Source organism: Suricata suricatta, chromosome 9 (genome assembly GCF_006229205.1).
Source record: "Suricata suricatta isolate VVHF042 chromosome 9, meerkat_22Aug2017_6uvM2_HiC, whole genome shotgun sequence".
In the NCBI taxonomy this organism is placed as follows: domain Eukaryota; kingdom Metazoa; phylum Chordata; class Mammalia; order Carnivora; family Herpestidae; genus Suricata; species Suricata suricatta.
The window spans coordinates 79186182-79212282 of record NC_043708.1 but is presented as its reverse complement, the minus strand read 5'-3'; the positions used below and the strand labels follow the sequence as shown (position 1 = coordinate 79212282).

The 26101-nt window shown below is 43.1% G+C and overlaps 1 long non-coding RNA gene across 1 annotated transcript; it reads right to left on the bottom strand.

Annotated features, from left to right (window-relative positions):
- Positions 1-387: 387 nt before the first annotated feature.
- Positions 388-24079, bottom strand: LOC115302767. Its single transcript, XR_003913619.1, has 6 exons — positions 23972-24079; positions 22601-22678; positions 20448-20535; positions 10431-10549; positions 1581-1718; positions 388-565 (listed from the first exon to the last, which is right to left on the bottom strand). It is a non-coding gene; the product is annotated as an uncharacterized LOC115302767 (long non-coding RNA).
- Positions 24080-26101: the final 2022 nt, after the last annotated feature.

The window sequence follows — 26101 nt, the reverse complement described above, 5'->3', positions numbered from 1 at the left end:
TTTTTTTTTTCATATTTATCAGAATCCCTATCTGAAAATGAAGACAAGTGTTATCTAGAGAGTTAACTGCCAGCTTCCGGTTAAAAACAAATAAATTAATTTGGAGAGAAAGTCCAGGTTAGACGTTGAGAAACATCTTGAAATTGGTAGCTAAAATAAGGACTCTGGATTGTCTTGGATTTTAGTTAAATATCTAATAGATCTACCCACCTAGCCAGTCAGCTCAGTGGCTAATGGGTCTAACCAATTTCTCAGCCAAATGGACTTTTCAGTTCAGAAATTTTCCATTTGGAGCCACCAACGGGCACTAAAAAAAGCCCCTTTTACTCTTTGGTCATAATAAAATAATCAAATCTCCAGTGCAAAGCATCACCAGAAACACAAGTATTTCTTGGAAGATTCTTTTACCATATTGCCAAGACAGATCAAGGAGAGGTGGTTGTATATTTCCACTCACAAGCAAAGTCCAGATGGCCCAGGATTTCTGCAACAGTACTGAGGGACTGCCTGAAGGTGGCGCTTGTGGGTGGTCCACACACAGCATCTGATCTGGCGATTTCAGCATCTGGAAGGAAAAAAGTCAAGGCTATTTTTCTTTTCTTCCTAATGTAGTTAATTGCCTTAAGTTAACACACAGCCTAAAACTTTGTGGCATGAAAAGGCTAACAAAATTATTAAAAGGTATAATTTGGAGGCTCTGTCACGAGCTGTGATGATCACACCCTAATAGGTATAAACGCTCTGAGGCACTAATGCTCAGTGACGGTGCCTGAAGGCAGAACAATGCCTGCATTAGTGTTCAGGCTCTGGAGAGGAAAAGCTTTTTGGTCTGCAATTACTAATCTGCTATTCTTTGCTTTAGAACACATCTACTTGATGCTTGCTATTTTTTTCAGGCATACTTTTCCCCCAGACAGATTCACATGTACATTCACACGAGTAAAATAAGCTTTTTACACTTTGATGGGCATTGAAGTCACTGCCTGATGAAAAGACTCGGAGCTCACCTTGCAGAGGCTCTTCCTAGCACTGGGTTTGTGAGGCTTCGACGTTTAAAACACAGTCATCTGGACGATACCATAAGGCCACTATGTTTGCATTTTCTGCCCTATTTCCCAAGCCTGTATCCTCACGTGTATGCCACTCATGTTCTTCCCGCCAAAGCCCTTGCTTCCCTGGAGAGTAAGCTGCTTCTAGAGTAGGAGCTGCTAACATCTTCTCTCGTATTACTTTGGTAGTAACAGACCTCCTGCCTCCCTTCTTGGTTCCACATCACCACCACCCACCTGAGTACTTTTCCACTTTGACTAAGGCTATCTCCCATGGCACATTCCCCTCCTTTTAGAAGGTCCCAAACTCTGAGCTAGAGCTGTTCTGGTTCCTGGCTTATTCCCTTGAAGATAAGACCAAATCTTACCGAGGAAAGCTTTTAGGGGGAAGAAGTTGAGTTTACTTTCCCACTTAGAAAATTCCTTCTAATTCCTTTTATTGTTACGGACCCTGGACTGGGCTGAAATATGAATGTAGAAAGGTGGCCAAGGCGGAGACTAATAGAAAGGGACTGCCAGCATTGCTCTAACCTCACCACCGCCATCACTCCTAAAGCGACGTCTTCCCTTAGTCTTCTCTCCACCTCCACTGCCTGCTGGCCTGGCCTGACTTCCTGCCACCGCCTCTTGGTTTCTTTCTTTCAAGGTCAATCATCTTCCCAAGGTTGCCTGTAGAGGGAAGTAGTTCAAAGTGAGGGAAATAGAAAGGCAGACTTGTAGAATGGTGGTGAGCCACCAGGGGCCTGAGAAACCATGTGGCCTCAGTTGAAGAATGTATTTTCCCCCTCAGGCCTCAGTGCATTCCCTTAAGCCACAGGCTTGCTTTGAGTACATAACCGTCAACCATCCCTCAAGATCTCTTCTCTGTGAACAATACTCGTCTTCCGGACTAACTACAGGTCTTTGAAGGGTTCAGTGAATACATCCATCCATACCTTTATTCTCACTTTGTATGTGCTTTGGAAAAGGCATCTTTCCAAAGTCTCCCATCCGTAAGTAATTTCAAGGCAGCAGGAAAGCCCAGCACAGCCTCCCACCTACACAACAGTAGATGACATTCAACATGTTTCATTGTCTTCGCTTTTGAAATCTTCCTTTTCTCCATAAATCTAGCCAAGCCCAGGAAGTAAACCAATGCCCTAATCAGTGCCTCATAGATTCCCAGGGATCGCTGGCTACAGTTCTCTAGATCTTCACTGGAGGAAGTCTTAACATATTTGTTCTTCCTGAATGTACTCGGAGTTCCCTAATGTTTATCAGGCCCCGCCACTCCTGCCATGTTGCCGGATGCCCCCACAGCAAATGGCTGCAACATCCCTACATTTTGGGCGCTGACTGCTCAGAGGGCTCTTACATGGTACCTCAGGTGTCTTCATGCCACCACACACATCAGCACTATTACCCTTCCCGTCCTACAGCTGAGGGCACTGAGGTGCGAAGAAGGTGAGCAACTTCCCAAAAGTAAGTGACGTAGCAAGCTATGCTTTATAAAGCCCCACGGGAACATCAATAGCACACATGAAAGCACAGTTAACAACAAAGCAAGTCACAGCTAATGTTTATGGAATTCCAGGCATCAAGCCCTATGCCAAGTGCCACGTAAACGTTCTGTCCTTTAACCTCACATCAGCTAGTCTAGAAATTACATCTAAAGCATGGGCAGGTTCTCCCATGAAGGAGTGTGAACACGTTTTTTGAAAAGGCCCTAATTTTTGGCCATCTCCCCTGTTGTCTCTTGTTCTGACCAGTAAAGTTTCAGACGCACTTTGAACAGACCAGCTCCCATGAGACAGGCAAACAACACTATCACCTCCATTGTACAGATAGGAAAACCAAAGCAGAGAAGTCATGCTTAGGATCATGCTCTGGTCGTCGACAAAGCAAAACCTTATGCCCTGATCTTCCAATTCCTGGCCCTAGAAACCCTGTCCCTGACAGTGGCCTAAAGTTTGACTCCAAGAAAACTGCCAGGCCCCGGGCACACTTACACTGTGCTAAAAAATACAAAACCCTCTGTGCCCCCCCCCCCCCCCCCCCCCATTGCTCACTCAGGGCCTGGGCCTATGTATGCTGCTTTGCCTCTGGGCGCGCTCTCTCACAGCTCTGCACACAGGCTTCTGACAGCCTCAGTCTTTTCCTCTTCAGTAGTGCAAGCGTTTACTCACATAGCAAGAGAGAACATTCAGAGGCCAGCTGACCTTTATCATCTGAATTTCCTTTCGCACTTTCCCTGTTCAGGTCAGAGCAAAAGGATATTAACCCTCAGAAAACTAAGCTTCAACAAGTTTAAAGCACTTCACTGAAAAAGATACACTTGAATTTGGTGTTTGAGCAATACCCTGAGTTTATCCTTTGAAGAATTCTAAGAAGCTTCTCACAGGAAAGGGTGGCTCTGGGACCTCTGGGTTCCTTCGAGCTTGGAGTTTTGAAGTGTGAGTGAGGCCAGGGAAAATGGTTATGGGGAGGGGGCAGGGTGGGAGAACTGGAAATCAAGGAACAGAAGAATCAGCCGTGCCAAACCTTGGTTGGTCAAATAGACCACTCCTGGGAACAGTGGGCCCCTCCTGTGCACATGGCTATGTCCCGAGCCACCAGCACTGCAGAATCAATAGGTTTTGATGACATGGACTATGGCTCTCTATCACTAACTAGACAAGAAAGAATGGAGGGGTACAGAGAGGCAGCACTGAGAGACAAAATGAGTCACTAGAAACTCTAATGGTGCCAAGATCTAGGAGCTAGGATTCAGGGCACTAGAAGGGGCAGCCTGGAAACCATATGAACCCACTGTGAAGGCCAGAACTCGGGGACAGCAGCCCTAGAGTGCAGCCCTGGTCCCACCCTGCCCAGCTGCACGACTTTGGACAAGTTATAGGATCTTCTTCAGCCTACTTCTCACCTGTGAAATGGGGGTCACGGCAACATCTACCCCCCCAGAGTACCTGTGAGATTTGAGAGATAAACCATCTCTAAGGACTTAGTTTACCACTTGGCCCTACCAAGTGCCCAGTGAATATGAATTTTTATTAATTAAAAATTCAAGATTGTCCTCCCCATTTCTAAACCGTCTGCCACTTCAGTGAGTTTCTCTCATTGCTTTTTTTCTGTACTGTTTCCAGAAACGATATTGACGAGGTACACACATCTGTAACTCTCTGTTCGCCAGCTTCGCCACATTCAGTTAGCAGGTCCTCACAAACAAAGCAAACTCCTTGGCCAGCTGACCAGTCAAAGGGCAGAGCTGCCCTCTCTTGCTTTCCTCATTGTTTAAGTTTTGTTTTGTTTCTTATTTTCTGGGAAGTGGTGTTTGCCTGAGGTTCCTCCTCCCCAGGGTCAGCAGCAGGGCACCACAGTTTCCATCTCACTGAGCACATAACGGGGTGTCCTGGGGAGCTAATGGATTCCAGAGAGCAAGGGGCCACTTACACAGCGGAGCCCAGAGGCTCTGGGTAAAAGATGACAGCGCAGAACCCTCACTAATGCACTCCTTCCATTACTGTTCTCCAATCTTTCCTGTCTCCCACTATTACCTTCAATTAAGCTTTGCTTTTTAAAACCCTTTGTCTGCCCCCAGGGTCATTCGCTTTTATCTGGCACAGCAGTCAGCAGCCAGAGCTGACCCTGGCACTTCTCCGAAACCTCAAAGTTTAGAGCCAGATAACTTTTCACAAACCTCCTTAACCTGGTTCTTTACCTTGAATGTTTTCGGCTTCGACAGAAGGCACTTGAACATGGATTCTGAAGGAGTGGTGAACTGGACGGGAAAGGTCCCTAGCTTTATCCGTTTTCTGTCGCTGGTGCTGAGAGGGGGCAGGCCGCCAGAGTTCAATAAGCGAGTTTATTTTGCAACTGACTTATCAGCCAGGGGTAGATTTTTACATTTTATTTGGTATAACATTTGATGTCGTTTTGTCTCCCAACAACCGAAACTCTTAAACCAGCCAAACTGGGGAAGGGGAGAGACTGGGGGGTGGGGGGTGGGGGGGCAGGGGCTTCAATGCCAGAACTGATAGATCAACTACCCTATGACATGCAGACATTGTCATTCTAGAGTATTCATCTGAAATCTTGGAACATCTCATTTTCTAACACTCTGTTCCACTTCCCCACACACCCACTGGAAAACCCCAAAAAGAATTTAAGTCTGAGGTCTCAGTCTCTACGTAATTTAAAAGAAACTTCTCTGTAATACATGGGTATTACCACCAGATGGCATCAAAGGTCACAGTTCTGTTGGTGTGCTTCCTGCCGCGTACCTTGCTAGGCATTAAGAATTCAGTGGTGAACAAAAAAAGACGGAGTCTCAACCCTTCAAAAGATCCAAGTCTAGCAAGGAGACATTAACGAAATATTATAAATAATTAAATTGCAATACCAGGAGGAAGCATCCAGACTTGGGCTGAGAGCAGGCAGAGACACGAAAGTTCAACACATATTTATGGGCTTCTCCACCTTCCCTGGCCACTGTATAGTTAGGTGGAACCTTGTGACTAGTGCAGGGCAATGGGATGTGAATGGGGATCATATGCGAGACTTTAGAACTGAGGAAGACAAAAACGAGTATCATTTCATCTCCGTGCTTCTCTTTCTTTGCTGTAACAGCTGGTGAGGTGACAGAGGCGGGGCCTCTGTTGGCCTGTGTCCCTAATGACTACCTGGTGCAGAGCCCCCACTAATCCCCATGCTTCCTGACCCCAAACCTCCACTGCTCGCGTACAGTGGGCAGCGTACATCTGCGTTCAATTCTGCCACAGCGATTCGGGCCTTCATTTGTTGCTGCAGCATAATCTAGTAAGTATGTTGGTCTGAGGAAGGACTCACTGTCTAGTTGCAGAGCTAGGACCAAGAATGAGTCTTTTAGCTCTAAATGAGTGAGCCTTTGTGCAAGAAGCACGGACTTGTGGGAACGGAGAAAATGAAAGCAAGGTACTTTGCCACCTCTAACCCTCCTAAGACCAATGAGAGGAAGGGGGGAGGCTTCATAACCAAAGAGGCGAGCTAAGGCCACCATGTCTTGCCATTTCAGGTAGGATATTTAGCACCTGATAACAGCCAGCAGGCCCAGGTTCAGGCCGGGGAAATGCAGAGCTCTGGGCAGCTATTCTGGGCAGGAGTAGCTCGCAGACTCGGCTCAGGCTGGCCACAGAGATGGCCATCAGGTCTCTCTCTCTAGTAGCCACAGATGAAATGGAACAGAGTAGTCGGGTATTTTAGCAGTTGGGCTGCCAAGGCACTAGTCACGTCAGGTTTCTTTTCAGTGGTCTATTTTTTAACCTCTCGTGTTGATATAATTCACACTAACACACTCACAGAAATGGAAGAATAGTAGAAAGAACCCCAGTTTGCCCTTTACTGAGATTCACTAGGTCACTTAAAAAGAGTTTCTGAAACCAACTATCTCTTTCATACCAAACATGGTTTTACTGCCTTGCTCTAACCTCAGTAGGAAACTTAAGTTTCACAAGCTGGTTTTATATTTAAGACTTGTAAACTATACAGAATGTCCTTAATACATAGAGTTGTTTCAAATCCATAGAGCAAGAGTGTCCCCTCTTGGAAAAATAGGCAAAGGCTCTAAGTAGCCAGTTGGTCAAAAGAAGTAGAACCAACAAATAAAGCTATGAAAAAACTCAATGTTTCTAGTTATTAAATAAATATAAGTCAAAACCTTATTTTCCACCAAGCAGACTGACAGAGATTTACATAAATGATACTTGTGTTAGAGACATAGTACTTGCGTTGGAGGTTTGACACAGCAATTTTAATCCTAGGAATTTATCTGCGGGAAATAGGCAAATAAATATCCCTGATTGTCCCCCAAGCAGAAGGGTATTCAACATTCAACATTTATTTATTAGAGAAAACATCAAAACCTAGGGACTTAGGCTAAATACACAATAGTGTTGTTTTTTTAAATGTATGTTTATTTTTGAGGGAGAGAGAGTGGAACACACGAGCAGGGGAGAGAAAGAGAGAGAGTCACAGAATTGGAAGCCCACCCCAGGCTCTGAGCCGTCAGCACAGAGCCCAAAGCGGGGCTCGAAACCATGGACCGTGAGGTCATGACCTGAGCTGAGGCAGATGCTCAACCCACTGGGCCCCCCAGCACCCCCACAATAGTGTTTCCTACAAAGCACTAACACTGTCTGCATAGCACTTCCTGAACACCAGGCTCTTATCTTAATGCTTTACATGCGTTAGCTCATCTAATCCTCCCGAAAGATAGGTCCTATGATAACCATCAGCATTTGACTGAAGTAGGAGAGCCTCCCTCACTCGCCTCCATCTCCAAGCTGTACACGTGGCGCGAACGCGCACCCAGGCAGTCTGGCTCCAGACTCTGGCCTCTTAGACAAACCCTATCCATCCTCTCATATGATATGTCAGCCTTTCTCTGCAGCCATTTAAATGACAAAATAGCTTTATATTCAGTGTCATGGAAAAATGTGTCATAAGATATGAATGAGAAAAGTCAATTATGAAACCTAATGTACAGCGTGAAACCATGTTTTAAAAAGGAATTACATATACACTTCTATAAGAATGTGTAAAACATATTCCTGGGGCATCTGGGTGGTTCAGTCGGTTAAGCGTCCGGCTTCAGCTCAGGTCATGATCTCACGGTTCGTGGGTTCGAGCCCGGCGTCAGGCTCTGTGCTGACAGCTAGCTCAGAGCCTGGAGCCTGCTTCGGATTCTGTATCTCCATCTCTTTCTGACCTTCCCCTGCTCACGCTGTCTCTGTTTCTCAAAAAAAATAAATAAAAAACATTAAAAAAAAACCCATATTCCTCAACCAAAAGATTGGCAGTGTTAGGACTCAGGGGGAGGGGGAGATATTGCTCCTTTTTGTTCTTCTTTATTTCCTAAGTTTACTTCAATGATGGTGTGGTTCTAGTAGTATAACATCTTACTTGGCTTCCCCCACCGCCCGCTACTGCTTTCGCCTCTCCCCTTCTATGGATATTGGTCTCATGGCCACTCCCTAATAAACATGCTAAAGTGCATCTCAGGCTCAGCTTCCCAAAGAACCCAGCCTTTGGGGGCTACTGCCAGGAGTGGTCTGAGAAAGCAGGGGGGGACTGATGTTTGGAAGCTGGGTCACTCCCCCCTACACTGACGGTGAAGACCCATCAAGGAAGGTCTCTGGAGCAAAGATGCTCCCTGATCCAATTATTATGACTTCCCCGTGATGGATTAGGATCATGCTTAGGTGGAAGGGGGTGCAATAGCCAGTGCTCTGTATTTGGTGTCAGAAAAATATCAGGAAAGAGAAAGCTTGAGGACAGAGGGGTGGGGGGCGCCTGACACTCCACTCTTGAAGTTCTACAAAAAGAATACAGCTGAACAAAAAGCTGAGAGCAGTGACCAGCCCATTGAAAGCCAAGTGACAAAGCTAAAAGCTCTCCATGAAGGCAAACAAAGAGATTTTGCTCACCTGCAGAAGGAGGACAAGGAGACCCAGGCCCTGGCAATAAGTATAGCCCCAAACTCCGATGGAAGTTAAAACCCCAGTCAGGTCAGAGTTGTTATGCCAAAATCTGAAATCTGGTTGGGGGAAATAAATGATGCGATGGAATATCTCGACCCATTTCTTCCAAGCTCTCAAATTAATTTCTAGATTCCTCTGAAAACTCTGAACCTGAAGAAATGAACCACCTCTCTCATTAAGAGCTGGGGCCACTCCCTTGTTTAGAGATATTTTGGCCAAAATGTGGAGCATCGGATTTGGGGATCAGAACTCAATATCATAATTATCAGATGGTAGACAGCATTAGTCAAAGCCCTTGATTCGGAGGCTGACACTGCCCACCTCCCCAGACCCAAAGTGTACAGAGGGTTCGTGTTGCGAGTGTCTTCTTCCCTGCCTTTTTTCCTGCATTTATTTAAGAAGTCTTTAATCCCATCATTAAGATATATAACTTCTGAAAACATTTTTTGTCTTTTTCAGAAAACAATTCAGTATGTAACCTTCTGGACTTTTTTCCAGGCTATGCAAGCTGTTTAGCAACCTATATTTTTTTTAGACTTAATTTTAGATTTACAGAAAACTTGAGAAAATAGCACAGAGGTTTCCCCTATACTCTTACCCAGTTTTCCCTATTGTTAGCATCTTACATTTGTATGGCACATGTATTATAATTAGTGAACCAATATCTGTACGTTATTATTAACTAAAGTTCATGTTTTATTCAGGTCTCCTTAGTTTTTCCCTAATGCCTTTTCTCAATTCCAGAGTCCCATCTCCACACCACATTAAATTCAGGTGCCATTCTCCTTAGACTATGCTTGACAGTTTCTTAGACTTTCATTATTGTTGGTGACCTTGACAGCTTTGAGGAGTCCTGAGCAGGTATATCATAGGATGCTTCTCTATTGAAATTTGTCTGATATTTTTTTCTTCATAAGACTGGGGTTATGGGGCTCTCCTGGCTCTTTTTTTTTTTTTATCCTATTTTGGATAACTTTGAAAATGGTCCCAATTACTGACTGAAGAGAGAGTTCTCTCTGATCTCTGAAAAATCTGTTTCTTGCTACTTTGGTGGGTTGAGCTAATGTTCAACTTCTGAAGAGTCAGAAATAGTAGAAGGAAAAGTCTCGGAATATTTGCTTTTAAAAAAGACCTACTCTTGGCACAGTGGAACCTGTAAAGCAACTTTGCAATGAGCATTACCTTTTTCTTTTATTCAATCTGTTTGTTGGAGAGGTAATGCTTGCCCCATTGCAAGGGCACACGTGTCTTATTTCAGCTCAACCAGGATATTTTGCTAATCACTTTAGGATCCTTACACTGTAATAAAATACCACGGAGCAATTAGTTTTTGTGAAGGTAATTGGCACTAATATTACTTGTGCTTGAGGTGGTTTTTTTTCTTTCAATATACAAAAAGCAGAATCGCGTGATGGAGAAGGCAAATTTGTGCATGCTTAATTGACTAACAATAGAAAAGCTGACAGCTGCTCCTGATACACATTTGTGGCACTTTTGCTATCTTAAAAATATCTCAAGCTGAACAAGTGACAAGCAAATTTGAGGGGAAAGAAAGGTGGTTTGCTATGTGAAAAATAGGAGTTTTCTTTATACTGAGGCATAACTCACTGTAAAATATGCAGATCAGTGATCAATTTGAGCAGTTTTTGCAACTGTACACCCACCAGCCACTACCCCAAGCAAAACAAGGAACCTTTCCACCACCCCGAAAGCTCCTTTGCATCCCTTTCCAGTGAATTCACCCTTCCCCTCTGGTCAGGGAACTGCTTTCTGGTTTTCATCACGGATTCGTTCTGCATATTCTTAGACTTCACTCGAATGGAATCCTGCTGTCTGTAATCGTTTGTGTCCAGCTTCTTTCATTTAACATCGTGTTTTAAAGTTGACTAACCATAACCGCAGTTCAATGCCCGTCAGTAATAGTCATTCCTCCAGGACAAGGGACGCTGGCGATCTAGGACGTTTCCAGGAGAAGCGTCTGGAGTCTGTGAGGAACAGCTGAGAGGACTCCTGAGAAAGAATAGGGAAGAAAATGAGGGTCAAGAAAATGGTCACACAATATTAGAGGGCTGTCCTCTGAAAGAGGAAATAGATTGTGTGTGTGTGGTTCCAGAATTAGAATCTGTGGGTGGAAATTACGGAGGCAATCTTGAGCTCTGTATAAAGAGGAACATCTTTCAACAGCAGGTCATTGGGGCACCTTGAATAGTCGTTGAATGTCTCATCACTGCGGCTGCTCAAAAAAAAAAGGTAATGGCTGTATATCATGGATGCTATTAAAGGAATTCCCCCATGAGGTGAGAGAGGACATCTTCCTATGTCTTGTGGTTTCTTATTTAGACAAGGCTGGGCTTTACCTCTAGTTGGTCCGTGTGGTTTGTTAGAGTGTGTATTCCACTCTGGAACAAGGTCACATGGTTTTCACTCCAAGTATCTCAGAAATAGTTGTTGCCGTGAAGACTAAGCCCAAGTATTCAGGATCCAGGGTGGATAGTGTTCTTATTTTCAAAGCCTTCTCTGCAACAGAGTCCTTCCCTACCTTGGTCCCCAAGGACCCTGCTGAATAACCACAGGCAGTGTGAGGTCTTTATCCTAACAAACAGGAACACGTCATCCACGAGGGCCAATGGTACCAAGGAGTTTGCCTTGTCCTCCTTCAAGGTCCCATGCACAATTAAAATTAAAACCCAGAGCTCTGCATATCTTTTGTGAGCTGCTCTCTCTGTGCGTTAGATAAATACAGAAGAGGAAGTAACGAGAAGAGAAGCATCGTGTGTCAGAGAAGGTGGCTGTCCTTCTGGTAGCTGAAAGGTTTCCCTAATCTGTCCACATCTGCACACACCCATCCTCCCCCATCTCCCAGCCCGAAGCTACCCAAAGTCCAGCCACATGCCTGAGATCCTCAGATGCAGGCCGATCCCAAATAACTGCCCTCAGAAGAGAACAGCAAGCAGAGGAAATAAGTGGTCATCACCCATCCTGTGGACCCAGAGCTGACCTCTTATCACTGTCTACACATCTGCTTTTACAAGCATCTGTTTCTTCTCATAGCTTGTTCTTTTTGTTTTCCCTCTCCCACCTGCTTTTAGGCTCTAATCCCTCTGTATCTGTGCCAAGCCCCGAACTGCCTTCCCTTTTTCCAAAACCACCGTATCAGAGAAGCCATTAAGGAGCCTCTCCCCTTCCCTCCCTGACCCCGCCTCCTGCAGTTTGTGAGTTGCTAGGGTGTGGCCCTGTGACCTCATTGAACGGAATGCCTTGCAAGCACAGCAAAGTCACATTTAGAGCACCATAATACTGATTCAGCAAGAACCTCACTTATTTTTCATTCTAGACAGTTGGCCCTATGATCTTCAAGGTTACAGAGGGAAGGCCTCCCATGCCACAGCTCCACGGTGTTCACTGAGAGCACCCACTTCCAGAGCCTCATTCCAAGGAGACTTGGTCAAAGGTGGCTCTCTCTGCCAAGAAAGATTTGATTCTTGTGATGGCTCCTGCCTCCCACAGCATTTGCATGAGGCTCTGCCCCCGCCACACCCCTCAGGAGAGTTAATAGGCAGGAAAGGGCTAAATAAGCATTCAGATGGGCATGCAAAATAGCCAACGCAACCTGGGCTTTCTGGAGCTTGATTCTGTTCTCTGAGACCATTAGAGCACTCAGGGAAAGGGGCTTCTCCACTGCCTCCCTGTTAATGAGGGGCAGGAGCCCACATTTCCCAATTTTGGCATAACTAACCTTAGGCAAGGGGTTGAATGTGGGTAAAGAAAGGGAATTGTATCAGCTGGAAGTGGGTATAACCCACAAAGAGCTGGAATCGACTTGGTCTGTGACTACATGTATGACCTTGACCCGCTGAAGCCATTTTCTCATCTGTGAAAGGGGGTATTAATCCCTCTTGTAGCCTTTGTGAAGGACAGAAAGGACATGATGCATGCAGATGCCTTACCACTTACTGACATCTACTATGTGAAGATTGCGGTCTTTTGTTGTAATTTAGCCAGCCTCTGGCATTCATTTCAGGGTTAATAATGTTACCCCCAAAACATAACAAAAGGTGTCTCAAACACTGGAAATCTGAAGCTGCATGCAACTAAAATCTACTCCTTAAAGTGAATGTTGATCTTACGTTATTTTGCTAGATTGTCTGAGCTAGAGTCAAACAAAGTTAGAGGAGGTTTTTCAAAGCATTTTGTGGCTCTTAACTGCTGTTGGAAACATCTGGGGCTTGTTTTTCACCTTTGAAGATGCTCTTACCTTGTAATTTTACATCTTACAAGGCCTCAGGAACATTGACAAGTTGGCTAGAGATAACAAGCATGGAAAAAAAAAACAATCCTGATTGAACGTACCTGGATGGAAACTTCTCCTCCCTGAGAATCTCTTACTTTAAGTTTAAAATGCATTTGTAGAGCGTAAAGGCGCTGTCAGCAATGCGAGGGGGTGGCCAAGAGACAGGGAAACAACGACAACTAACAACTGCACTTTGTTTGGTAGGAAGTGGGAACTAGTGACAGTCAGAGGCGGCTAGGCGGTCACCCTTGGGATGGGTGCATGAGCCCAAAGACTGGCCTGGGGTGTGGGGCATCCTCATTGTTTGCTTGGCTGAGCCATGACCCGGCGGTAGGCATGGGCTAATGACCTAACGTGCTGTCAGTCAAGGTCAAGTTGGTGGGCCTGCTCTCCCATAACCCCTTCACCAATAGCACGAGCTATACCTTTGTGTCCCCAAGCTGTAGGCTGTCCCTCGATGCCTTTTCCTTTAGAGCTGACTTAGTGCTCTTTATAACCTGATTTCCACTTCTAAAAAAACATGTTGTGGGGGGATTCAAACACCCAAAGGAATCTGCCCCCAGCTCTGCGCCACACCGCCATTCCTCCCAACTCTGGATGGTTCTAGTTGCAAAAGTTTACATTCCGGGTTCTCAGGTATGTGGCTGTTTTGCCTTGGGAAGCTGCTGTGCTCCACATCGCCCTGCACTTTCTCAGGAGCCCCCGCTCTCCCCGCAGAGGGACCCTCTGTACGTGTGCCCTCCAGCAGATGGCTATGTACTTTGCCTCTTGGCGTCCTGTATCCAGGGTCACTTTTTAACCCCAACCCTGGGAAGCATGTACTATTATCTTAATGTTAGGGGGACAAAACAGAGACCTAGAGAGATCACTCTCTCAGTACAGACACAGAATTCTAACTAGGTTGGTCTCCTACTAACATTGCCCATTCTACAATAATTTCTCCCTAAACGAAATCCCCAATAAAAAAATTATTTTCAGGGCGCCTGGGTGGCTCAGTCATGATCTTCCAGTTTGTGAGTTCAAGCCCTGCATCAGGTGCTATGCTAACAACTTGGAGCCTGCTTGGGATTCTGTGTCTTCCTCTGTCTCTGCCCCTCCCCCACTCACACTCTGTTCTCTCTCTCTCTCTCTCTCTCTCTCTCTCTCTCTCAAAAATAACTAAAACACTAAAAATTAAAAAAAAAATTCTATCTTAAGAAAAAATAGAGGCCATGGATTTATTTTTAAAACAAGACAATGACATTCTTGGCTGCCTATCCGAAAATCTATTGACATCTTCCTTCTTCCTAATAAAACCCCAACTTCATTTTCTAGTCTGCATAGCATTTCACATCTCTGGGGGAAAGTGCTCCCACCCTCTTGTCCATGATGGGCCAGACTAGTAAGAATAATTCAATTCCTCTTGTTTGTGACTCTTTCTGAAGTGGGCATGTGACTCCACTCTGGCCATTGAGATTGGAGGAGACATTTGACAAGGGTCTTCTTGAAAACTTTCCTGCTCTTAAGAAAGAACCACAGGGACACTTGGATGGCTCAGTCAGTTAAGTGTCCTACTTTAGCTCATGGGTTCGAGCCCCAAGTCAGGCTCTGTGCTGACATTTCAGAGCCTGGAGCCTGCTTCAGATTCTGTGTCTCCCTCTCTCTCTCTCTCTGCCCCTCCTGGACTCAAGCTCTGGCTCTGTCTGTCTCTCAAAAATAAACAAACACTTAAAAGAAAGAAAAAGAAAAGAAAGAACCACAAATAGTGACTCTCTCACCCAATGACTGTGAATAAGGAAGCAAACAGCCACAGTTGCTACTGCCAGCCGTCCTACCGTAAGGAAAGGAGTTAGAACAAGGCCAAGACTGCAGGTGTCACAGAAGACAGACAAGAATAATGAACATCGTGGAGGCACTGGATCACCCAACCCTGAAGGCACCCCTCCACCCTTGGACTTCCTGCCTAATAAGCAAATAACTTTTTATATGACATTGACAGGTTTAAGTTTTCTGTTCTTCATAGTTAAAGGCATCTTTTTTTTCCTTCCAAGGTTTCATTTAAATTCAAGTTAGTTAACATACAGTATGGTATTGGTTTAAGAGTAGAATTCAGTGATTCATCACTTTCACATAACACCCAGTGCTCATCACGAGTGCCTCCCTAATGCCCTTCATCCATCTAGCCCAGCCCCGACCCACCTCCCTCTGGCAACCCTCAGTTTGTTCTGTATAGTTAAGAGTCCTTTATGGTTTGCCTCGCTCTCTGTTTTTACATTATTTTATTTTTCCTTCCCTTCCCTTATGTTCATCTGTTTTATTTCTTAAATTTCATATATGAGTAAAATCATACAGTGTTTGTCTTTCTCTGACTGACTTATTTCGCTTAGCATAATACTCTCTAGCTCCATCCATGTCATTGCAAATACAGTCGAAAGCATCTTTTTTTTTAAATTTTTTAAATGTTTTTATTTATTTTTGAGAGAGAGAGAGAGAGTCAGTGTGAGCAGGGGAGGGTCAGAGAGAGAGGCAGATAGAGAATCTGAAGCAGGCTCCAGGCTCTGAGCTGTCAGCACAGAGCCTGACGTGGGGCTCGAACCCACTAACTGTGAGATCTTGACCTGAGTTGAAGCCGGATGCTTAACCAACTGAGCCACCCAGGCACCCCTGCCCAAAAGCATCTTTAGCTGATGCTGGTATCTGTCACATCTCCTACCTCCATCTAACTAGGCACTGACCATTCACATCTTGAGTGAAGAGATACCACATAATCTTCAGTCAGCAAACAAAAGTTAGATTTTGCTTGTGGCAAGTTTATGGGGCGCCTGGGAGGCTCAGTCAGTTAAGCATCCAACTTCAGCTCAAGGCATGATCTCTTGGTTCATGAGTTCGAGCCCCGCATCAGGCTCTGTGCTGACAGCTTAGAGCCTAGAGGCTTCTGTGTCTCCCTCTCTCTGCTCATCCCCCTGGTCATGCTTGCTCTCTCTCGCTCTCTCGCTCACTCTCTCAAAAGTAAATAAACATTAAAAAATTTTGAATGTGGCAAGTTTTGTGTGGTGCATTAAAGATGGCTACCCATTCTTTGTCTTTGGGAGGCTGTTGAGAGACTGAATCAGTGTCCCCTTCTTTTGAGTCTGGGTTGGCCATGTGACCTATTTTGACCAACAAAATGCAGTAGAGTATTACTGGTTAACTTTCAAGCCTGGGCCTTGAGAGAATGGCAGCTGCCACATGCCATTTGAAACACTCTCTCTCAGGACCTAGCCACCCTCTGATGACCATGCAATCAAGAAGCCCAAGCCAACCATAATGAGAGAGAGAAAGAGTGAGTGAGTGAGAGAGAGAGAGAGAGAGAGAGAGAGAGAGAGAGAGAGGGAGGGAGGCCCTGTGGAGCAGCACTGAGGTGCCAGACATGTGGAAAAGCCTTTTCAAATACAGCCAAGTGAGTCCCATCAGACACCACATAGATCTAAAGAAACACCCCGCTGAGCCCTACCAAGTTCATGACTCACAAATAAAATAGTTGTTTGAAGCCCCTGAGTATTGGGGTGGTTTGTTATACACCAATATATCATTGAAACAAGAGGAAACTATAGAAACTCGCCTTTCACAAGCTTCAGTAATGCAAACAAAACACTTTCTGCTGAACCCTTGTGTAACCTAGAAACTTCATTAGTCAGGACACAATTCCCCAAGGGCCTCAGCCAACGCTGGTTCTCAGAACCTGTGGCCTTATAATAAATAAGATGTGTACACGTAGCGTGTGAACGTCTGAGTAAGGACGGTGTTGCTCCACCCCACGCCATGCATCAAAGTTTTCAAAACAATAAAGAAAACCTGCGGGGGAGTGTTATACAACCAAGGGGAGCCCCCTGGTCCGCACAGAGCATTCTCTGTCTGTATATACCCGCTTATGTCCCCAGTGCGCGTCCTGACGGTTCCTAGTCGCTGTGCACGGCCTCGCAGGACAGCAATTGTTCAAGCATTTGTCCCATAAAGTCAGCAGAATTTGAATTAGCCACCAGTTTCTTTTTAAGCAGTGCTGACATTTCAAGCTAAATTTATTTTAACTAGGAATTTATGACAGGAAAGGAATAGTTCTAATTAAATAAGTATTAGCCTCAAACAGTGTGAATAATGACCCATTGGAAGTTTCCCAGTCCCCTAATAGCTAATTAACAGCTCATAACTGGGTTCCCTTTGTGTCCCAAGGCAAGTGTGAAAAGGAGGCCTTGACTGATTAATGAGATCTGGTCAAACTGGATTAAAAATGAAAATTGGCTTTAAGGACTCCAGACGTGCAAATCCACTTCATGTGAAAAGAAGGCATCCTTTGCACTCACTGTGGGAAGAGAAAGTGCTCAACCAAAGGCATTGATCTGTTAACACTCTCCCTGTGACCCCTTTCACAGCAGCCCTGACAGAAGACAGCCAGCCTGCTGTGAGGAAAATGGCCTCATCACTGTCAGGAGGTCTACTGGGTTGGAGCAGTTTGAGCGGGAAAGCCAAATAGCCTTTGTAAAGACTCCCTCTTCCTTTGCCGTGTTTGTATTTCAGATAAATACAAGGCAGACAGCAAATTAGAAGCCAGTAAATACCAATTTCCATCTCTGTGATTCCATATTACAATGTGTTAGAAAGTCTTCTCCCTCAGTCACAGCTGAAGACAGGCTCTTCGTTATTAAGGGAGATTGTGCTTGGCTTTCCTGAGGCAATAGTAAGTCTGTACCATGTCTCCTCCCACATAACGCTTTCTCTGGCACTTACCAGAAAATGTTTGTGAATAGTCAGGCATGATGGACTCTGGAAAAATACTGTGTGAATTTTCGGAAGCCCTTCTCTGCTAGAGAGGAACGCATCCCTGGATAAGCCCTAGACCAGCCCCTGCTTTTACCACCACCCTTTAGAAACTTTAAAATAGTACAGAGAGCCCATATTTATTTGCCCAATAAAATTCCATTCATGCATGAGAACTGCTTTCAGTCAGGGTGGGGGGGAGGAAGAAAGGGCTCCTGGGTCACCATGTAATGTAAACTCCTCTCAGAGCACCTGCCACCCCACACACACACACACTTAAACTGTGGACATGACCTGAAGGTGAGCCAGAGCAAGCCCTCAGTTGTAAGGGTGCTGATTTGGGGTTACCATAGAACAGCTGTCGGTCTTCATCACATGCCTAACCTGCATGAGCAGATGACACGTGTAAGATAGAGGAGAAAGACCTTTCAGAGTTTATGAGTGAAATTTGTGATTACCATAGTCAGGAAATGGGGTGCTTTCTGTTAACTTCATAGATTTCCATTGTTCAAAAACTTGGAATTATCCTGCATTTAATTTCATCTTGATTTCATAATTTTAAAGAGGCATTGGAGATGCCACAATGCTTTCAATCCTTTATAACAAACCTTATCAAAAGGTAAGAGCTAATTAAGAGAGAGATTAAAAACTTTGGGGGCACCTGGGTGGCTCAGGTGGTTGAGCATCCAATTCTTGACTTCAACTCAGGTCATAATCGAAGGGTTATGGGATCCAGCCCCATATTGAGCTCCCCACTAAGTATGCCAACTGCTTGAGATTCCCTCTCCCTCTCTCCCTCTGCGCCTGTCCCCCACTCTCACTCATGCTCTCTCATTCCTTCTCTCTTTCTCAAACTTAAAAAAAAAAAAAACCAACAACACTTTAGTTTGCCTACCCTCCATCCACGGAGCTTCCTAACCGTCCAGTATCTTCAGTGTCCTCCTCTCCAGCTTACCATGACAAGGAGAGAAGCACAGCAGGGTTAGAATCATCCTCCCCCTCCTCCAGGAATATCTGCTCCAATCTATGCACCTCCCTCTCTTCTACCCACATCAAAATATGGATCAGGAATCAAGGATCATCAGAACTTGTACTGGACAGACAGCACAAAAAACAAATCCATACCCCAAAAACAAGGTGTGGAAAATACCTGGCCTTTATCTAACCCTTTCCAAGCTTAATGCCATCCTATCTGGTTGACTGCCAAGGAAGGTGTTAACTCTCAAGGGATGTTGGAGACACTAGAAATAAGTTAATTAAAACTCCTTCAAGGTGAACAGAAGTGCTCTCCTAGGCTGGAAAGAATCTCATTTTCTTCTGAAACTGTGACTTAGGACTGACACTTCAAATCATCAACAGTAATTTGGGGGGTGGGAATGTGTCTCTTTAGTTATTTTAATCAGCAGCATGTACTGAGCACACTTTGGTGCTCTGTCTGCCTGAGTTTCTGTGGGAAGATGAGAAATGATGATCATGTCTGCCTTCAATTAACGATGAGATTAGGTAGGAAGTTAGGACCTGCAGAGATTACATCATAAAGGAAACAGGCAAGTCCACACATAAAAAGTAATATTAATGTGGTGCATGAATGGGATAAGAACAATCGAAGAATGACCATGTCTTACCTTTTAGTTAAGGTCTTCAGGGATGAGGCCATTTTACAATAGTGTATTGGAGAAAGTAGTGGGAGCAAGCCAGTAAATTCTATGCAAGGATTGGCCAGAAAATTTGATAGCGTGAGAACACTTAAGAAGTCTATGGCTTTACAGAACAAGAAATAAAGAGAAAATCATAGTGTTTAAAGTTCCAAAAGTAATTACAGACAAAAATCAACAGCATTAGTATCCAAAATTGGAAAAGGCGTACTCCCTTCAGCAGCACATACAAAACTGGAAAAGGCATAGGGAGTGGGAAAAGAGGGAAGATCTAATCCTTACCTTTTATAGAGAGAAGACGATAAATATTGTCCAAAGGGAAGAAATCAAGAAACAATACCATTAGAAATGAAGTAAAAATTGGTGGTCATCATTTTGAATTTCACCATACTGATCAATGTTTCACTGCCAGTAGGTATTACTTCCTTGATGACTTATAATGGACACTGGTGGACCCTCATGTTCTGAGTACTCTTAATGTTTTTACCATTTCTGTGGTGACCTTCTCAGTGTGTGAGGTATGGCTTTGAACAATATTTGCTTCAAAATTTAGTACAGAGTAAGAAGAAGGGAATCTTCAGGTGTTCTTTTTATATTATTCATGCTAAGCAACTCCCAATATAGGGTGCCTTATGACTGATAGTGTATTTTGGAGCCTTTGCTGTTATTTCCCTGTCAAGGGCTATTGCTTTTAGCCATATAGCAAAATTGGGCACTTTCATTTAGAAGAAAATCAGCCGAATTTCTGGGGGACTTGGATATATTACCATTCTAAAATCCTTTGTCCTGTTCACATAGGAAATCCAAAGTGAACCAGAATTTTCCATTTTCTCGAGGTCTACAAAAAGTTGATCTGACACTTGGTTTCTAATCATTTTCTTAGTTTCCTCCATTATATTCCCAGAAAACAGAATAGAATAGAATTAAATAGATAGAATTAAAGAGTATAATAGAATAAGTAGAATTCCGGTTCTGAAGAGTTAATTTCAAGGGTTATCTGGTTTACTTCCCTCATTTTAAAGATGAGCAAACTGAGGCCTCTGTGACTCACTCGTGATCATGAACAAATTAGTAAGCCAACCTCTTTCAGGGGGCTTTTCATGCCTACAGTTCTTTTCCATGGGTTCCCTTCCCCCCTGCCCCAATGAAGTCCTAAGAGAAAAAGTTTTTAAGAACAGTCAAAACTTACCTTCACAAGAAAGAGGTGAGTCACATACCAAAATTTCTCTCCCACCCATCATTTCTTAGGCACTTCATCTTAGAACGTCACTTTTATTCTGTGAAGGAAAAACAGCCTCAGAGGGTCGGATATTCTTAATTCAGTCAATGTGGAAGGGGGAGGTGAAAAAGGAGCTCTCTGAGATAATCACAATGAGAACAAAAGCTTTTCCAAATTATGCAATACATTATAATTATCCATAAAATTGCTCTTCAGCTGGGAGTGTCAATGGAGAGCATTACAATTTTTAAATAGTTCTGTTCTTGATGGGAATTCATGAATATTTGAAATGTTCATGTGTGTGCATACATATTTCAGCAAACCATGGGGCTATAAGTATTCATCCAGAGCTTCGATATCCTTTCCACCCCCACCCCACCCCCAATTAAAATCAAAGGAAAAAAAGCAAAAATAAAAAAATCTAAATGTATGAGGAGGCATTGCCCTTATGGTGGGTTCCTTGAAGGAAAAGAATTGTAGCTCTAAATTCAACACCTCTGAAGCTCTCCAGAGCTTCCCAAAGCTACTTGGTTTGAATTTACTTGCCTTAAGCTGTCTGTCCATCTGCAAACAAAGTCAACTGAGGAGCAGACAGTTGAGCATGTTCTATAAGTGAATGGAAAAGAATGCTAGAAGCAAAGGATCGATGTAAGAGAAAGTATGAAGTATTGATGTTTGCTCAGTAGCTCTCTGAGCTCAGCTCCATGCTGGACTCTTTGGTAAGTACACCAAGTAAAGACGTCTTATCTGTAGAGCAGAGGAAGTTAATGATTTTAGCTACTGGCTCTTGCCATGCCTATAACAAGAGAGTCATGATTTACAAAGACACTATTTTGAAGAGGTTTTAAATTCTTACCTTAAGATCTCCCACTTTTTCTCTTCCTTGCCCTAAAGTTTGACTGTTTTGTTCATGTTTTTTTTTTCTTATATATCAATGGTTCCCAACCTGGCCTCACATTAGAGTCTCCTGGGGAATTTTAACCCCCCTCCCCCAGCTAATACTAATTGTATTAGGATCTCTAAGTCTGGCCATCTGTATTTCAAAACACTCCCTCAATGTGTGTAATGTGCAACCATGAGTGAGAACCCCTCTTGTTATAAATAGTAAATAACAAGATCATTCTGTAGAAATGTCAGTTAAAATCAGTTTGCCTATTAATTTAGTCAAAAGTTCTGGATGTGATGTGTGAATAGGACTTGTTTGGAATATGAAACTAATGGTGCCTATTCCAAGACCTGTAGATGTCAGTGGATAAATCTAGGGCCCATAGAAAATCCCAGAATTTAGTTATTTCAAGTCTGAGGCCATTTTCTATTATAGACAATGTACTTAGATTTGTCTGTGGCAAATCCTATATTTCTAATTCCTTATGTGGTTTTCTAATAGTCTCTTGTCAAAGTCTTTTTCTAGACTGACTACAAGCTCTTTCCTTTCAAAATGGTCCTGGAACTCTTTTTGCAAAATAGGCAGGCTCTAGCCAGATATATCTGGTAATAGATATAATGCATCTCTTCCTAGTGGCTCATTTTAGAACTAGATTGGTAATATTTTGCTTCCAGAAGAGGGTATAGCTCATGTGATATCAGTTGCTGACGTCAGTAGTATTTCTTTCTCCACCTTGACCCTGCAAACTGAGTCTGCATTGAGTGTGGGTGTAAGACTCTGAGATCAGGGGGGACAGAAGACAAGAAGGCCAGTGCTGAGGGACTAGGGGCAGCAGCATGAAATGGTGACCCATGGATAGCATTCTGTGTGTGAGTGTCCATGGAAATCTGGACTTTAAATACTTACACTAGAATCTTTCTTTAGAATATAATATTTTTACGTATATATTTCTACACACACACACACACACAAATATATGTGTGTATTATATATGCTTAGATATATAAATGTCATTGAAAAATATTCAGGGTTCTTGATCACACTCAACAAAAACTAATGTTAACTTAAAAAGAATAACAAATTTTTGGAAAGATACTGGGTACATCAGAGAAATGATAGAAAGGATGAGAGCCGGGCTCAGAAAATACAAGCAAGTAATGTTATCTGTGGTGCTTTGCTGATCACTTTTAGACACTTGCTGTCACCACTGCTCTCCCCATTGCCATTGGACACTTACCATTATGCTTGCTGCTGAGCTTTGGGTAATCCAACACGTGACTATCCCCAATTGCGCCATCAGGAGTAGGAGTCTTTGCTGAAGTCACATCAGAATTGGGAGCATCAGTAGAAACACAGACAACAGATTGCAAGTCCGTTGAACAGAAGAAACACACCACACCCACCTCTCCGTTATCACACTGCCTTGCATAAAAGGGTGCCCTATAAATACTTGTGAATTTTAAAAATGAAACAAAATGAAGTTACATGACATGTCATGACGAGATGACATTGATGACGTAGCATACCATATAGGCAACAAATGATGAGAAGCAGACTGTTATCACAAAATAATTTCTATGGAAGAACTTTAGTCCTAACCCTATAACTTAGGAGTTTCAGACAATGGATAATCATTTACTTCATCTAGGCCTCAATTTCTCCACAGTAAAAGAAGCATAATAACTATCCTGTCCCTGCCATAAGGTTGTTACAGAACTAGATAAGTGCTTTGAAAATACACATGCCATACTTTATAACTCTGTGGAGTATAAGTAATTTCCTACTAAAAGCACAAATTAAAGATCCTCAAGCAACACCACCCCCCACCCCAACACACACGCATACACTTCATAGTCTCAACCTAGGAAGGCATTGCCTGTCTTAGGTTAGTCTACATTACTGATCGAATCTTAACTTAGTGATGCAATGGGGATTTCTTGGGGAAGATGCTTAGCTAGGTTGAAGTGGGCACCACGAAAGGAGAAGAGTGAGTAAGAACTGGAGAAATTTACAAGAAGCTTTATTTCCCAGGCTATCTGGATAAATTTAACTCTTTCATACATAATGCAACCCACACCTCAACTTACACATTCAACTTGATAACTTGGCTTCTGCAGAAATCTAGCATTTAGGAGAAAATAGTTTTTTGTGTGTGTATTCTATGTGAGAGGCTATAAAAGTCATGTCCTGAGGCTCATTGAAGACAGAATATTTCTTGTATATAGGTATTTTTCTCTCTAGTGCCATAAATAATTTCTAGCATATAATAAGCATGTAATAAATGCTGCTGAGCTAACCAATTTACTGAATGATTAATTCATTAATTATGAATAAATAATCACATACATACAATACAAATAGTATGGTATAGTACCATTTCCTTCTCCCAAACTACCAGTGTGCTATGTAAGTAAGCACATGGAAGCTGTAAAAGAATGGACTAATAGATGAAGGATAAATAAGAAAACAAAGATCAAAAGAGCTCCCATCCCACCCCAACTCCTACCATCTTCAATCCAGTCTAAAGTGCCGCTCTGAGCGGCATTCCTGTGCATTAAATCCTCTCTAAGCACTGATTTAAAAAGAAACAATATCCTCTTCATCTTACCTCTTCATGCGAAGAAACTTCAGTACTGCCTATTGCCTATTATAAGAGCAGAAGAATGGAGAGTATTTGCAAAAGATAGGAAGTTCATGATGACATCCTCCATTTGTATTATACCTTATAGCTTTTTTTGAATAGACTTCCCTTTTCAGAGCAGTTTTAGGTTTGCTGCAAGATTCAGGGGAAAGTACAGAGATTTCCCATATACCCCTCCCCACCATGTGCATAGTCTCACCATTGTCAGCATCCTGCACCTGACTGGTACGTTTGTTACCATTGATGAACCTGCACTGACACATGATTATCACCCAGAGACCATGGTTTCCATTAGGGTTCACTCTTAGTACTTGGATGGGAGGATTCACTCTTGATGTTATACATTTTTTTGACTTGGGACAAAGGTATATTTATATAGAAATATATTCTCATACTTTTGGGAAGTATGTTTACTACACCATTTCTCAACAAGCCTCAAAACAAGCTTATAAAGTGAGTAAGAGTTTTTGTCTACATTGAGATACACAGGTCAGTGAAGTGACTTGTCCACCATTATGCATGGAAAGAGCCAAGACAGGACCCTCTGTCACCACGGTGAGGGGTCTTCTAACCCCTGTCTGTGGTTTTGTTGTACACAGCAAAGTGTCCAGGTGACTCTGCTTTTAATCACCATGCCAGGTATGAAAGTGCTAAGTTAGACACCAATGCTGAGACTCAGGCCAAAAAGAGCTACAAATAAAAAGACTGCATAGAAAGTGCTATTCTGAATTACTATTGTGGGGAGAGAAGTTAAACAAAATGTAATTTCCCAGGTTGTTTTGCATTTTTTTTTTTGTAAACTTCATCAGGTAAGATATTCTGTACTGCAGAAAGAGCTGGAAGTGCAGGGGAGAAAAAAGAGGGGAGATTGACAGAGTACATGAATAGAACATTCTAATTAAAAGCTATAAAGTGAGGATCTTACAAGGCTTTTAAAGGGGAGTACTCTTCCTTGAAAAGAGATATAAATTGAAAACCTTGAAGAGAAACAATAGATGCTGGTGTTCAGACTTGACTTGTTTCTTGTGGTTTGCTTACATATATCACACTAGAAATGTGGCCACTCAATTAATCTTAGGACTCTAGTTTCCCCTTGACTCAAGCTTCATGAAAAAGGTGACACAGATAAAGAAGGAAAGAACTAGTGCATGTCACCAATCCATCATCAGAGACAAGATGGTCACCTTTACCTCCAAGGAGTTACTAACAATTTAAGAGGTTAAAGAGAGGCACACATGAAACAGCCAATCAGTAGTCAAATGCCTTGGAATATAGAGAGGGCCAAAGTACTCTGATAGGGGGTGCATACACCTGAAGGGAGAGGTGACACCAGGATCTTCAACTGCCATATGTCAGATAGTCATGGTCCTGAGGGAAGAATGAAGTTCTCACAAGGAGGAAGAGTTGACAGTAGCTGTTCCACTTTCCAATAACCATGACAAATGGACTTATGTGTCCATATTTGAATGGATTTATCAACTAGTTAGTAAAGACTAGATAATAGCTCCCACAAAGTGGACAAATGCCATGAAATTTTCTTTTTGTAAATTATCCATGGGTTGAAAATACTACTAGTAACTTTAGTACAAATTAAGTACAAGAAAATGGCAGGACTGACATTTCCACCTCTCCTGGGACAAAGCTCTTCATAGCTTCAGTATGAGATAAACTTAAGGATAATCTTTTCAGATCTGGCAACAAATTTTTAAAATTATAAAAAAACAGAAAGTATGTGAAATGTCAGTTCACATCTACTATTATTAACAATTAGCGCAATCCCTAAGTGAATATTTATCCTGGAGATACAAGCTGATGAGAATGTGAAAACATTACACTTAGCATGATATTTTTAAACACTGTTTATTTCATTTTTATCTCCTCTTTTAAAATTTCTCTCATTTCTAGGGGTGCCTTGTTGGCTCAGTTGGTTAAGCACCTGACTCTTGATTCTGGTTCAGGTCATGGTCCTCGGGTCATGGGATTAAGCCCTGCTTCAGGCTGCATGCTGACAGCACAGACCCTGCTTAACATTCTCTCTCCCCCTCTCCTGCTCATACTTGCTCTCTCTCTCGCTCTCAAAATAATATAACATAAAAT